Genomic DNA, 15275 nt, shown 5'->3' on the forward strand with positions numbered 1-15275 from the left:
GAACTAATATTATGTTGTTCGTTTAATTGTTCAAGAAACATGGTATCAAGAGGCTATACCATGCCAAGCACCCTGGGTAGTGGCTTGGGATAAAATGATTGCAAATCCAATCCAGTCTTTATGTTTGGGAATCAACAGTTTATTAGGGAGGAAAGACAATAAAATAGTCACACTGAAAGATGACTGAAAATTAGTGTATGTGTCATAAGGAAAAGAGCATATTGCAGGGGTCAAAGAGGTGGCTTTTCTAAGGATGCAACATTTTTGATCCTGAGATCTCAAGAATTAGGCAGGGCAGAGTACAGGCAGCCAGGAGAGACTTCCCGGCAGACCCTGAGGTGGGAAGGTGTGTGGGGGTGGGGGTGTGGGTGTGCCGCTTTGAGGAAGAAAGAGATATTATAAACCTTTAGAAAGAGGGGAACACCATATTTGAGTTTCGGGAATCATTCACTGAAGACAGGACCCAGAAGAGGGAGGAGTTATTCTTGTGGTTTGAGAGCCTGAGATTGAGCGACTTGGGTTTATCAACATGCCAGGGCACCAAGTTCGTGCAGGGACTACCAAAGACAGAGGGAGGGAATGTCATGGAGACTAACACTGTTGGAGGTTCAGATTTCAGGCACTCAAGGCTTCCCAGTCTACCTTCTGGTGAGTGGACATTCTGAGTCTCCATATTTGACCGTCTTGCTCTTTTGCTTTTCATTTTCAAATGAAGTATAGTTGACTTGCAATATTATGTTAGTTTCAGGTGTACAACATAGTGATTCAGTAGTTTTATACCTTATCCATCAAGCAAGGCTGTAATATAATTGACTATATACCCTGTGCTGTACATTATTTCCTGTGACTTATTTATTACATAACTGGTACTTTGTATCTCTTAATCCCGTTCACCTATTTCACCCATCCCCCACACTCTCCCAAGCACTAGTTTATTCTCTGTTATCTCTGGTGTTTTGCTTTGTTTTTCCAGGATTCCTGATCTTCACTACTGGTCAACAGCCATCCTAACCTCTTTGCTGATGAGACTGCCATCAAAGCTTCTTATGACTTTTTTCTTTGCAGTTAAAATTCAACTATTTGTTGAGTGAGTGGCTTCATAAAAGCATCAAAGCCTTGGCAGAAACAGAGTAATGAGGATGGAGAGGAACATTGACAGAGATTACCAGTAAGTCTTGGACACTGCATCTTAACCAAGATCTAGTCTGAAATGGGATCAGCTGGAACAGATCCCACCCCCAGGCCAGGTCTGCAGAGAGGGAGATTTTATATTAATAGATTTGTGTATTATTGACTTATCCAAAATGGCACACATCAGGGATAAACTTAAAAGAATATCACTTTTATGATCAAAATCTCTAAACCAACAGAGGGAAAATGAGAGTCAGGAATATAGAAAAAAAAAAAAAAAAAAGGAGAAGAAATGAGGAGGCCATCCATGATCCCAGCATTGATGGGTGATGATATAAAGTTCTTGAGAAAAACACCTACTTTATGATGGCATTTGCTTATGGGGAAGCCCAGGAGATTTTCAACATTTGAGCTTGAATGTCAGCATTAGCCTGGATGTCTGGGAGATGGGTGTACGCTGCCTTTTTGACAAAGAGACATGAATTCAAGGGGCAGTTTCTAGGAGTTTCACTGCAGTGTTTTTGGTTAAGAGTCCCCTCCACTACAGTTCGAGAATAATTTCACATTGGTCTCATTTTTCATAGAGAAGATCTTCAGGCTAAACATCATGCAGTGCTACACATGATTTATCTTTGGGTAAAGCGACATGGACCTAATGAAAATAAGCTTGCCCTTAAGAGTCTACAACCTCTGGCTATATTGGCCTGTGAACAAGCACAGTCAAGGATGGAGGTGAGTTCCCCATATGCACAGGCACCCAGCCCTAGGGATGGTATTTAAGTCCTATGACAATGGGCCTAATACCCAAGGGAGCTACCAGTAAAACCTTGGACAAAGAGCAAGTGAAGTTGCCCAGAGTTTTGCAAGTTTCCACTTTAATGGGTCATCCACTGCTCCTGATTTCTCTGAGGACTGGTAATTGCAGGAGTAGTTAGGCTTCTGGGTGACAGGCCACACCTTAGAGAGTCTTTGAATAATTGTCCTGATTACTTGGGTATAGACAAGTCTGACTCCAGTGGGAAACACAGTATCTAAAAGTTGCTTTGCTACTATCAGAAATGGTACTTTATGGAAAGGAAATGATTCCAGGTAGCCAGAAAATAGACAATACTCTGTGATTAAGAATATATTCATGAGAGTTCCCATTGTGGCTCAGCAGGTTACAAACCTGACTAGTATCCATGAGGATGTGGGTTCAATCCCTAGCCTTGCTCAGTGGGTAAAGGATCCAGGGTTGCTGTGGCTGTGGTATATAGGCCAGCAGCTGCACTCCAATTTGACCCCTAGCCCGAGAACTTCCATATGCCACAAGTGAGGCCCTAGAAAGAAAAAAATAAAGAATATATAAGAACATATTCATAATTATACAGGGTGTAACTGAATGAAATCCACTTGCAAATGGATTGGATATTAAGAGATTCATTCTAAGTGGCCTCAAAGTTTTGGCTCATGGCCTCCCCCACCTTTACAGTTTTCAAACAGCCTCGCATTTAACAGCTGGAACATGCAACAAAGATGTGTTCTGTTCTCTGAGATTTCCCTGTTAAGACTTAATCAGGATATTTTAAATTTTTCTTTTCTCTGGATGGTTATAGCTCATTTTTGAGATGCTCTATTTCAGACTCTCAATGCAGACCAAATAACCATCTTGGTGCCACCAGAAGCTGGCTGGGTAAAACAACAATCTGATCATTTCCAGAATCAGAATCAGGTGCCCTATTCTGGAATTGACTGAAGCCTGATGCCAATAGTCGGAAATTCGTCTTGGCTTTGAATTTTGGATATGTTGGACAACCTGGATGTGTTAACATAGCTTGTTTAGTATATTAATCTGCTAAAAACAATGAGCCTTTGCTTCTTGAAACTGCTTTCATATGGTTGCTTATTTAACTGGAATACACCAACTGCAGTTAAGTGGTACTTCTTCCAAAGCAAACCAAAATCTTAAACCACTCCCAAAGCATTTCTGTACAGACATTTGCTTTCTTATCTCTTGCTAACGACAGGCCTTATAAGGGCTACAATTTTGGAAAGTTTACAGATTTCATGTTTTGGAGAGGATTGGATTTGAACAAGTCTTAGAGGGTTCTGATGGCATGTTCAGGTTGATAGTTTACTTGTTCGGTTCCCAAACAGGACTCACCCACAAGTACTGCAAAATCTGGGTTGTCCAAAGGGGTTTTAAGGAGGTCAGACACAACCAAAGAAAACTCGCAAGTATTTTTATAGTAATCATGAGTTGCTCTAATGGGAGAAGAAGAGTGTTGGGTTTTAGGGTGTTTCTGTAATGGACAGAAATACATGCAGGTGAGAGATAAAGGATTTCAAGGAAGTCAGTCTAGAAACAGGAAAAAAAATAAAATAAAAAAAGCCCTGAACTTTCAATCAAAAGGTAGCTCTGAGTGGTGCAAGGGGCCATGGGGTTAAGTGGAGATCCTAAGACTAAGTCAGCAGGACCCTCTGCTGACCTCGAGCTGCTGCCACTGTGCACAAACAAGAAAGGCATGCTTTTGTCATGAAAACAATGTGAAGAGTTTCTGATGTCCATTTTCATGGTAAGTTAGAATCTGCAAATCTTATCTCAATGTACAAATAGGAAGAAAGATTTATGATCATTGGAGAGTCTTTTAGGCTGTAAAACCATTCTCTAGTGAGTCTCTGTAATGTAAGGCTTCAGGAGTGTCAGCTGTCATTAGCATCTAAGAAGGAACAGCTGTTCCAGAAAAGTCAGGAATCCAATATCTACCATATCCCTCCGGGACCAAGTAATCCTCTAAATTGTCTCTTGTTAACTGGCCAGGAAAGTCATGACTATGTTCCAATCTTTAAGGGGAAAGGAACCCCTAATTCTTGTTTGATTTCATGGTCAAGAAAATACACTTGGTTCTGGTAAAACTGAAGTTTATCCTTAGAGACTTAGTCCCTGTACAATAATAATGTCAGCAAGTGGAAGAAATTCAATTCTGCAAGACTCTCAATCTAGAGAATAAGCAGAATATCATTCATATATTGTATAAGAGTGGATCCCTCAGGAAACTGGATGTTTCTAATGATTCAGGTATAGCTGAGTATTTGCAAGAAGAGGATGCTTTGTAAACCCTTGGGCACAACTGTCCACGTGCATCACTGATTTTCCTAAGTGAATGCAAATAGATACAGTGAATCTAAAAGGAAGGTAGGAATTCCCTGATGGTTCAGTGGGTTAAGGATCCAGTATTGTCACTGCTGTGGCTCTGATTACTGTGTGGCAAGAGTTCAGTACCTAGCCTGGGAACTTCTGCATGCCATGGGCACAGCCAAAAAGAAAAAAAAAAAATGAAAGGAAGGATATACTAAAGAATGCTGAGCATGGTTGTATTGCCATAGAGTAAGCAGCAGTTTCTGGGATTGAGGATAGGATCGTATTAGAGTTGAAGACAAAGAGAGAAGCAGGGAAATAAAAATCTCACTATCGGCCCTTAAATCTTGTACAAAGTGGCATTCGTACCAATTTGTCTTTATGAGGGAAAGAACAGGGGTATCCCAAGGGCTAGTACAGGGATAATAAGTCCTTCTTGGAGGTCATGTGTATAATGGCCATAGTCCTTCAACAGATTCCCTTTTCCCAGTGGGTATCAGGCAGTTTCAGCAAGAATATAGCTAGATTTATTGAAATATGTACAGGTCCAGTTCTTTTATGTGCCCCACATCTGAGGCACCTTTGGTCAAGAGGCTATTCAGGATACATTCGAAGTCTGGGATGTCCACACAGGAAGCATCAGGGAGTGGTGATCAGGCTGTGCCATCACCAGGTTGCAAGCCAGAGATTCTTCTGCTTCTAAGAGTTCCAGAAATGCTCTTTCTAGCCCACATGTAATAAGTACATCCCATTTAAGTAAATCTCATCACAACAGATTCACCACCTGATTTCCATTACCCCAGACTAACATCATGCCCTTGGAGGATCTGGCTCATTTCTAAGGATCTTCAGAGGAGAACCACCCCTGAACTTGGTGATGCTGGCACCCCGACTGTCAGCGAGTCATTAATGCCTTTCCTGAATGTTGTGTCCTCTGGGCCCTCAGAGCTCTTCCAGCCTTAACTGAAATGTTCACTGCTGGCAACTCCCTCTCAGACTCTTTATCCTTCCTCTGCCATCTGCCAGGGTAACTCATTCATTTCTCCTTCTTTGGGGGACTGGTCATGACTTATTTCCAGGATTCTAAGAGCCACTCTAGCAATTAAGTTCATCCCATAGCCTGGGCTCCCTGACAAAGTGTTTAATTCCAAGGCTTGAACAAGCACCCTTAAGACAATGAATACTTGCTCCTTCAACTTTACTTTTGAATCCTCTTGGTCAAACAGCCTCAAGATCCAACCCCAGGCGTGCCCCCCTGGCTTCTGCCAGCACACACCAGCTGAGCCCATTTTTACAGCTCCTGTGGCATAGACATTCCTGCCTCCCTTATGAGATCCAGAATATCTCAAGCTGATCATGCTGGGATTTCCCTTAGCACTGGCCTACACTGATTTAAAATACCATGTATTCCACTACTATCTACTAAAATAGATAAGTCACAAGGACCTGCTATATGGCACAGGGAAATCTACTCAATACTGTGTAATAACCTATATGGGAAAAGAATCTGAAAAAGAATGGATATATGTATATGTGTAGCTGATTCACTTTCCTGTGCCCCTGAAACTAACACAACATTGTAAGTCAACTCTATACCAATATATATTTTTTTTTAATTTACAGTGTATTAATAGAAAATGTGAGATATAGTAAGGGCACTTGATCAGGAAGTGATTGCTATTGAAAAGATAGATAGTTTATTATTCATATTCCCAAAAGGAGGGGGATGCCTTGCCATGGGGAGGGGGGCACAGAGGGAAATTCTGGGGTCTGTCATAGGCAGAGGAGAGAGAGGAGCTGTTGGCAAGAGTTTTTACTGTGGTTTCTCTAGGAAGGAAAAGCACAGGAGACTAAGGATTGGCTAGCTGGAGTAATTTCAGGGGGCTCTGGGTAGAGCGGCTGTCCCTAGTTGTCTGACCCTGGAGTGATTAGGGCAGGTGAAGAGTGGCCCTCAGTGTGATAGCAGAAGAGAGGAAGTGGTGGCGAGTGTGGATGCTGATTGGTTAGCTTTTATCAGAAAAGGACTCCTCAGAGCAGGGGAGTGGAGAATGAGGGAGGCAGGAAGCCAAGACAAGATGACTCAGGTATATCACCAGGTGTCCAGAAAAAGGTGTATTTAATATATGCATGTAAGGCAGATGTTCAAGCATCAAGGTTATGGAAATTAGAAGCATGGTTCATACAAGAAATCATGAAATGAGGGAAGCTCTGAAGCTCTGGGATTATAACTCTAAAATCATCTGCTTTTCCACTGAAGGAGAAACAGCTTCTTTGTAATTCCCCTCAGAGGCTCTCCGGCTCTCAGGAGGTAACAACCCTTTACGTGATAGTTAATGGCCCTTGAGTCTTTATTATTCCTCTGCAGGGCATTTCCACATAAGTTAGCCAGTTGTGTCTGCTTTCTTCAAAGCATTGCCACTCTCTCCCCACCCCTGTCTTTCAAATGCCTGAGTCACAGGCAACTGCAAGGCACCTGCAGTGGGGCTCCACCCAGTCCAGGGATAACCCAGGCCCCACCCACTGTAAGCCAATCCCAAACTCCATCTTTTGCTGGGTTTTTGGACCACTCTCTGTACCATTTACGTTACTTTGGGTCTGCCAGGAAGCAGATACGAATGTGGAATTAGATACACAAGAAAATTACTGAAGGAGGAGGCAAGAGAAAGCAAGACAATAATTCAGATCACAGGGCAAGTCTGATGCCTGCAGAAGGAGAGGAGGAAAAAAGGAGCATCGATGAGAAGGAGTACTGGACTATAGAGCAATTCAAGCAATGTTCAGCCAAGTTGACAGGGAGTCCTCAAGGCAAAGTCACCCCCGGATAAGCCCTGCAACCCACTTTCCCCGGTATCCCTGCCACACTTAGTTCCTGGCCTGGGGCAGTAAGAAGTATGGGAAGAAGCATGGCCTTGATGTGAACATGACACAGGAACCAGAAGGCATCAACTGGGGCCACTCTTAGCTGACTCATCAAATGTACCCTAAAAAATACAGAAACACAGCAGACAATTTAATTAGCTTACCCAAGTTCAAATGAATCTGTACCAAATAGAAATGTAAAATGATCCATGCATATATTATATGACTTTATACTTATAATTAATAATAATTATTATCCTTGTAACAGAAAGTATCTTCCAGGCTTACTATCACATCCGCATGTGTAGCTGAAGAGATGTGCATGTCAGAAACGCTGCCCTCCACATGCTTTGCTCTGTGTCATTTCTTTGCATTTTGTGTCTTATGGTTCCCTCTCAGACAGCCTCAGACATGTAGGCATCCAAAGGCCTGTGTTCAGAAATAGTAGGCATTCTACAAATCATGTGAGTTAAGAGTCCTTCAAAGTTTCACACATTCATTATTCATTCTTCCATCTTTTCATTGATGCAATGTCACTATTAATCATCTATGTAACAGACACTGCTAAGCTCTGAGACCCCAAAAAGCTAACAGTATGTAATTATTGAAAACACAGAAGGAGGGACTACTTTTCAGAGTCTTTGCTCCATGCACAGTTTACCACTGATGGTATGACATTGTCCATCAATTATGTGAGCTATTCTATACTTAGAAATACATCAGACACATCAGAAGGAAACAATTTGCAACTGTTTTTCCACAAGGAACACATAAGTATACTTTGCCAGCAAAGGCCCAGCAAAGGCCCAGCAAAGGCCCAGCAAATGAATGGAAACCTTCTATACTTTCCTCAGGAAAGATTTTCTGAACCACTTACTGAGTCAACGGATGGAGCTGCAGATCAGGAAGAGATGGTTTCATATCAGAATAACCTCAGGGCAATTAAAAAGGTTTAAAAAAATTCTGAAATAATTCAATAGATATTCAAAGAAACAGGCTACCATAAAAACCTCACCTCCAACAGGGCCATGATGAAAACCACAGAATATAGATACTGTGTTAGTGTAACAGAACGACAAGCTCACTGATGTCTTGACATTAATTGAAAAAGAGCGTTGTGTTTGCTAGAGTTGAAATTTCTGACACTGTCAATGCGCTTACTGAAAATTCATTTGAGAATTCCCTTCTGATGTCAGTTTAACCTGAGTTTCAAACCCCCAGGAAAACCACGATCTCTTCATCTGTATCTTATCCAGCAGGAGGCAAGACACTTAATAAACTGAATAAGAATCTAGAAAGACGGAAGTCTTAAATTTGAATTCAACCCACAGCTTACTTGCTACAGACACCCCTTTTTCTCTGGAGAAACCTCAGGCTGTTACAAATGAGAAGCAGAGGTGGTAGCCTCCCCATCACATACAAATGGTTCCTATCTGTTTGAGGGCTGTGGCTGATTGATTTGTTTTTCCTAAGGCAGTCCAGGAGCAGTATCTTTCCATAAATGCAGGTGGATGCAAAGTGGTGACAGGTCAGAATAATGATGACAACAACAACAACAAAGGCCAGAGAAGGACCAATTAGCGGGAGAATCAATTAATATAAAATAAATGAGTAATTTCAGAGATCTTTAATTTTGTAATAATTAGCAAAAAAAAATTCGAGAGGTATTTTTAATGGAGGAGTCACCAAACAAATCCATGAGACAAGGTTTTCTCTAACTCATGATCATTAATCTCATAATGCCTCACATTTCTGTTTATGCAAATAAGTTGATTTATATATTCACCCATTTATGCCTTCAATCATTGTGTTCATTGGAAGTGTTAACTCATGAAGGATGGTATTCTTTCTCTGGTTTATCATTAGTCTTTATTTTTTTATTGAAGTATAGTTGATTTACAATGTTCTTTTAATTTCTGCTGTAGAGCAAAGTGATTTCAGCCACACATAACACTCAGACATTCCCAGATAGGTTATCATAGAACATTGAGTAGAGTTCCCTGTGCTATACAGCAGGTGCCCGTTGATCATCCATTCCATATACAAAAGTGTGCATATGCCAGCCCAAAGCCCCCAATCCATCCCTCCCCTCAACCCTTCCCTTTTTATTAACCAAAGCTTGTTTTCGAAGTCTATGAATCTGTTTCTGTTTTGTAAATAAGTTCATTTGCATCGTTTTTTTAAGAGTCCACATATATTATATTATATGATATTTGTTTTTCTCTGTCTGGCTTACTTCACATAGTGCAATAATCTCTAAGTTCACCTATGTTGCTGAAAATGATATTATTTCATTCTGTTTTATGGCTGAGTAATACTCCATTGTATATATCTACCACATTTTCTTTATCCATTTTTCTATCGATGGGCATTTAGGTTGCTTCTACATCTTGGCTATTGTAAATAGTGCCACAATGAACTATCTTTCGAATTATGATTTTGTTTAGATAGATGTCCAAGAGTGGGACTGCTGGATCAGTTCTATTTTTAGTTTTGTGAGTAACCTCCATACTGTTTTCTGTAGTTGTGCCAATTTACAGTCCCACCAACAGTTTATGAAGGTTGAGGGATGATATTCTTGAACAACTGCCACGTTTTAATGGCAATGGGATTTGTAGCTGTTCTTCGAATGTGAAAACATAGACAGATGCTGAAATACGTTTTTGAAACAATGGGACCAAAACAAGCTTATTTTATTCTCACAACTCTACTGACACAATAAATCTATGCTATGATTTCAGGTCAGATGTTTTGTCTCTGTGGAATAACAATAGATTAGAAATGCTTTCCATGACTTTATTGAACCAACGGTCTACAAATAACCTATATAATTTGGTATCTGTAACCAATGTGTGAATATGACCATTTAAGACCCCGACTCTGCTATAAGAAGACTAGAAAACTATACTCTATGTCGTCAAGGTCAAAAGAATAAATCAAATCCAAATAAATTTTTTTCTAAAATCCAAATGCCCGGAGAAAGTCTAAAAATCCCAGGGGTAAAAAGAACTCTTTCCAGTCCAGCTTTATGTTTCCTCTCTTTTCCTAGCTGTTCAGAAACATACCCAAAGGCTCCAATATCATCACAGGCAACTCACCTCCACATTCACATTTCTAGCTTTCAATTAGTTTATAGGGTGAAATCACGAAGGCACTGATTGTCATTCTCAAAAGACACAATCACTCTACTATTATATCAAAAGCATTTGAATAGTTTCTCTAGTTACAGAGAAGGTTAAAGTTAAAATATTGAAACTGATGCATTATTATTTTGAAATGAAATAGCAAGCCATATCAGACAGCTCAATTGGTACCGAATCGTGCATGCCCAGAAGACTAAAGACAAATGCTCAGACAACGTTCAGTGTCTCTTACACTTGATTTATGCTTATTTTCCATGTGCAAGTCTCCATATGTTCTAGTTTTCTATTAAGAAACAATAGGGGAGTCCTTCTGAAGCTAATTTAACACCTGTGAATTTGCATCAGCTATAAGCAAAGTAATCTGTTTGATTAAGTGACTGCCTTAAATTTCAAAGGTACTAAGTTCAACTTCTGCACTGGGAATCTGTTTTCATGAGACGTTCATTTTTAATTTTTCTGATTATATGCAATGGGACAGAACTCCAGAGGTTGGCAGATGTACATTTTGAACTTTCTGATAATAGAAGTATGAAAAGTTCAACTTTGACATTAATGTGACTTCTTGAAATTCAAGTCACTACAAGCGTTGAATAACCAAGCAATACTTGGTCAAAGATGAAAAGATCTTGCATCATAAGGCTTCCTCACAGGTCCTTCCCACCTTGGGCACCTCGTACACATGGATTATTCATAATATACAATGTACTCCCTCTTCTGGATTTATCTTCCAGTAAGAACTGGGCTATTTTACACAAGGCTTTATTATTATTATTATTATTCTTTTATTTTGGGGGCCTCACCTGCAGCACATGGAAGTTCCAGGCTAGGGGTCGAATTACACTACAGCCACAGCAACACCAGATCCAAGGCTCCTCTGTGACCTACACCACAGCTCATAGCAATGTCAGATCCTTAACCCACTAAGAGAGGCCAGGAATTGAACCATCCTCATGGATACTAGTCAGGCTCACTATCACTGAGCCACAATGGGAAATTCCCCTCAAGTTTTTAAAAAAAAATTCCAACCACAGGCTTCTAGCATAAACTCCAGGTAAGGTAGACCACTCTGAGGCTCTTTGTCTGAAAATACAGATTACTTTATGGGTACCATGAAAACATGTCAATTTTTCTCCAAGTAATTCTGCACTGAGCCAGGCTGGGTTAGCTGCTATAGATGAAATTTCCTCTAAAGAATTTACACACACAATTGTAATAAAATTCTAATGTTTCCAACGGTGTAATTCTTCCAAGAGAGTAAGCATTTCAGGATTTTTTTTTTTATGAAATAAAACTATGAGAATGATGATCTATCTCAGGGGGACTGTAACAGTGTTTCTCTACCCTTTTAACCCACTGCCCCTTCTGCAAAACCAGTCATCAATCCATATCTGGCTTTGTGATTCATCCTGATTCGGAAATAATGTAAAAGCTTCGTGATGCAAGCACATGCCTTTTCCACCTTTCACATCTCCTCAGCACAGGGCTCAGTCTTCCTTCCATCGTGGGCCATCCTCCCAGAACACGAAATCTCAGACGTTATGAGAGTGAATATATCTCATTGTCAAAATGAGAGAGAAATCTGCAAGCTGCAATCTAAGGAATTTATTACCAATAAAATAAAAGCTAACCATATAGGTCTCCAAAGTGATACACATAAGCACAAAATATGAACTCGTGAGAAAGTAAGAAAGAACCTTAGAGAGAGGGAATAGTTATGATCTTTCAGGATAAACCACATGAAGCTAATCTTCTGAGGCAGTCCATTCCCTGTACCTCAGCAAAGCATTTCTTCTTCCCTCCAGTGCCTTGTCCCAGCATCAGAGAGGCAGCCCTGAATATGGGATCAAACGTAACGCCTCCCCCGCCCACCACATCACCCATGAGGCCCGGGGTTTCCTTCCAGCTCCAGTTATGACCTGACTTTATATCATGTAGCTACTTGCTTTCTGTTTCTCTCTCTCCCCCTAGAACGCAAGCTCCATGAGGGCATGGCCTCTTGTATTCATCTCTATGTCCCAGGCCCTGCAATGGTGGCACTGATGGAGTTCAACAAATGTAGATTAAATAAATGTGCCCACATTCCAGCTGGAAAAGCACTCACACTATTAGCGCAGTTCCCAAAGAGGGGGAGACAACTTGGGAAGAAAAGTCCTAATATACTACTTTTTATTCCTTTTCACTGCTACACCTGCAGCATATGGAAGTTCCCAGGCTAGGGGCTGAATTAAAGCTGCAGCTCCTTGTCTACACCACAGCCACAGCAATACCAGAACCAGGCCGCATCTGTGAATTACACCGCAGCTTGTGTCAATGCTGGATCCTTAACCCACTGATCGAGTTTAGGAATCAAACCCACATCCTCACAGAGACAACATTGGGTCCTTAATCTGCTGATCCACAATGGGAACTCCTAACGTAGGACTTCTTAAAGAAACAAACAAACATCACCATAAGGGTGATGCCCCAAATCTAGAGAAGTAAATAAAATTAAACTTCGCAGCTTCTAAAACATACATAGATCTATTCATTTATATTTACATTTTCTAACAAAGCATAGAAATCCACAGTTTCAAAACCACTAGCATCTTTTTATAGTGCATAATTTTTTTAATTTAGTACTTTCGATTTTTTATTTTTTTAATTTTGTTAGATATGGTTGGCTTACAATGTATTAATTTCAGATGTATAGCAGAATGAATGAGTTATACATATGCATATATCCATTTTTTTCCTGTGCTATACAATAGGTCCTTGTTAGGTATCTATTTTATATACGGTAGTGTGTACATGTTAATTTCATCCTCCTAATTTATCCCTTCCCCCACCACCAATGCAGCAACCATAAGCTTTACTTTGAAATCTGTGAGGTTTTTTTTGTTTTATAAATAGTTTATTTTGTATCATTTTTATTAGATTCCACATATAAGTGATACCTTACAATAGCTACCTTTCTCGTCTGACTTACTTCACTTAGTATGATAATCTCTAGGTCCATCCAGTTGCTGCAAATGGCATTATTTCATTCTTTTTATCACTGAGTAATATTCCATTGTATATACATAAAGTACATAATTATTTTAGAAATAAAATTTAAAACATGAATAAGCTGATTGCAACAATTAAGCACTCAAGACCTTAGAACCTCTAGTTTATGGTATGCCTCTCAGCCTTTTTTATTCACATTATCAGGTTGATTTTAGGCTTCTAGAAAGCAAACCAGGAGTTTGTAAATGAAACCTGCTTAGGCCTGGGACCAAGCTGCAGGATTCCCAGCTGTTTCTCTATGCTGTGGGAGTAAAGGTACTTGAGTCATTCTCTATAGCAAAATGCTAAGGCTTTCTGGCTTAGAAGCATGGGTTTTGCTGATCAATATCCCCTGGCTAGTCAGAACCTTATCCTCAGAAGATATGCCCTCTGTCAGTGTCACACCCGCCACCCCTCACCCTGAGGAGCAGCACAAACAGTTCTCCTGGAACATCGAATACCATCAGGCCCCTATTTCTTGTTTTTCTTTCTCTCTCTCTCTCTCTTTTTTTTTTTTTTTTTTTTTAGGGCTGCACCCACAGCATATGGAGAGTCCAAGGCTAGGGGTAGAATGGTCTACACCACAGCCAGAGCAAAGCAAGGTCTGAGATGCATCTGTGGCCTACACCACAGCTCGTAGCAATGCCAGATCCTTAACCACTGAGCGAAGCTAGGGATCAAACCTGCATGCTCACGGATGCTAGTCAGATTCATTTCCGCTGAACCACAACTGGAACTCCATCATGCCCCTATTTCATAGTTTCCTGTGTGAGCATTTGCAGCTTTTATCATTGGGTGGGAACACCTTCTTTTTTCTTTTAAGGGCCACACTTGTGGCATATGGAAGTTCCAAGGCTAAGGGTGAAATCAGAGCTGCAGATGCCAGTTTACTCCACAGCCACAGCAATGAGGGATCCGAGCTGCATCTTCTGCTACCCCACAGCCTGAGGCAATGCCAGATCCTTAACCCACTGAGCAAGGCCAGGGATCGAACCCACATCCTCAGGGACACTATTTCAGGATCTTAACCTGCTGAACATAATGGGAACTCCCGTCAAGAGAGAGATGATAGTAGCTTTCATCCCATGTATTCACTTTTCCACAAAAAAAAAAAAAAAAGTAGAATGCAAGCTTTCTTTGTATTTTCCTTTTACACATGATAGAATCTCAATATTGTTGAGTAAATAAAACCACCAGTAGCAATTATAAGTTACTTCTTAGTCTCTGATTTGAGGCATCATAGGTTAGCTATCTTTTTACAGTGATATTAAAAGATTCTAAAGCATAGTTTCTAACTCAGCCCTTAAGAAGTTCTTTCCTGCCTCCCAATTTATGCCTCCCCCTAAACATTCAATCTGGGCATAATGCATCCTTGCACTGTCTCGTGGTTATTCTCATCCTAATTTTTCTTCATCAAACGGTCAGGTTAACCTTTAGCAAGATCTTATCTCATTTGGATTGCTCTTTCATCATTCCCCAGGTGCTGTCTTCTTTAATATATCCATTTTTATCACCTGATTTTATTATTCGGTGTTAAAGATAACCCCACCCGCCAACACCTGCTAAGTGGTCACTTTGGTGCCTATCTCTCAAACCGGACCTCAAAGCAAAGTCTGAGCCTTCACATGGAATAGTCTCTGGCCTCACTGACTGACCTCCCATTGCACAGGTAAATTCACGAAGAGGCCACTCGCCCCTTCGGATCCTGGAGGTGGGCATTAATGGGATGGGGCACTGCAAACTTCACTGCTAAAACCGCAGTAGGTGCCATCTTCAATTTCCCGAGAAAGTTCTTTAGAGAATGAGTCACTGACTAATTTTTTTAGGAAGGAGAAAGAGGGTAACGAGAAACAAGAAGACTGGTAATGAAGTCAAAGTCAGAGGCCATTAACCTACAGATAACCTGTGTCTATTGTTTAATTAAAAAGATACATTTTACAGGTTCTACCTAAATGATATGGCTGCAGAGGTACAGCATGGAAAGGTTCTAATTCTACTGC

Source organism: Sus scrofa, chromosome 1, assembly GCF_000003025.6.
Source record: "Sus scrofa isolate TJ Tabasco breed Duroc chromosome 1, Sscrofa11.1, whole genome shotgun sequence".
NCBI classification, from domain to species: domain Eukaryota; kingdom Metazoa; phylum Chordata; class Mammalia; order Artiodactyla; family Suidae; genus Sus; species Sus scrofa.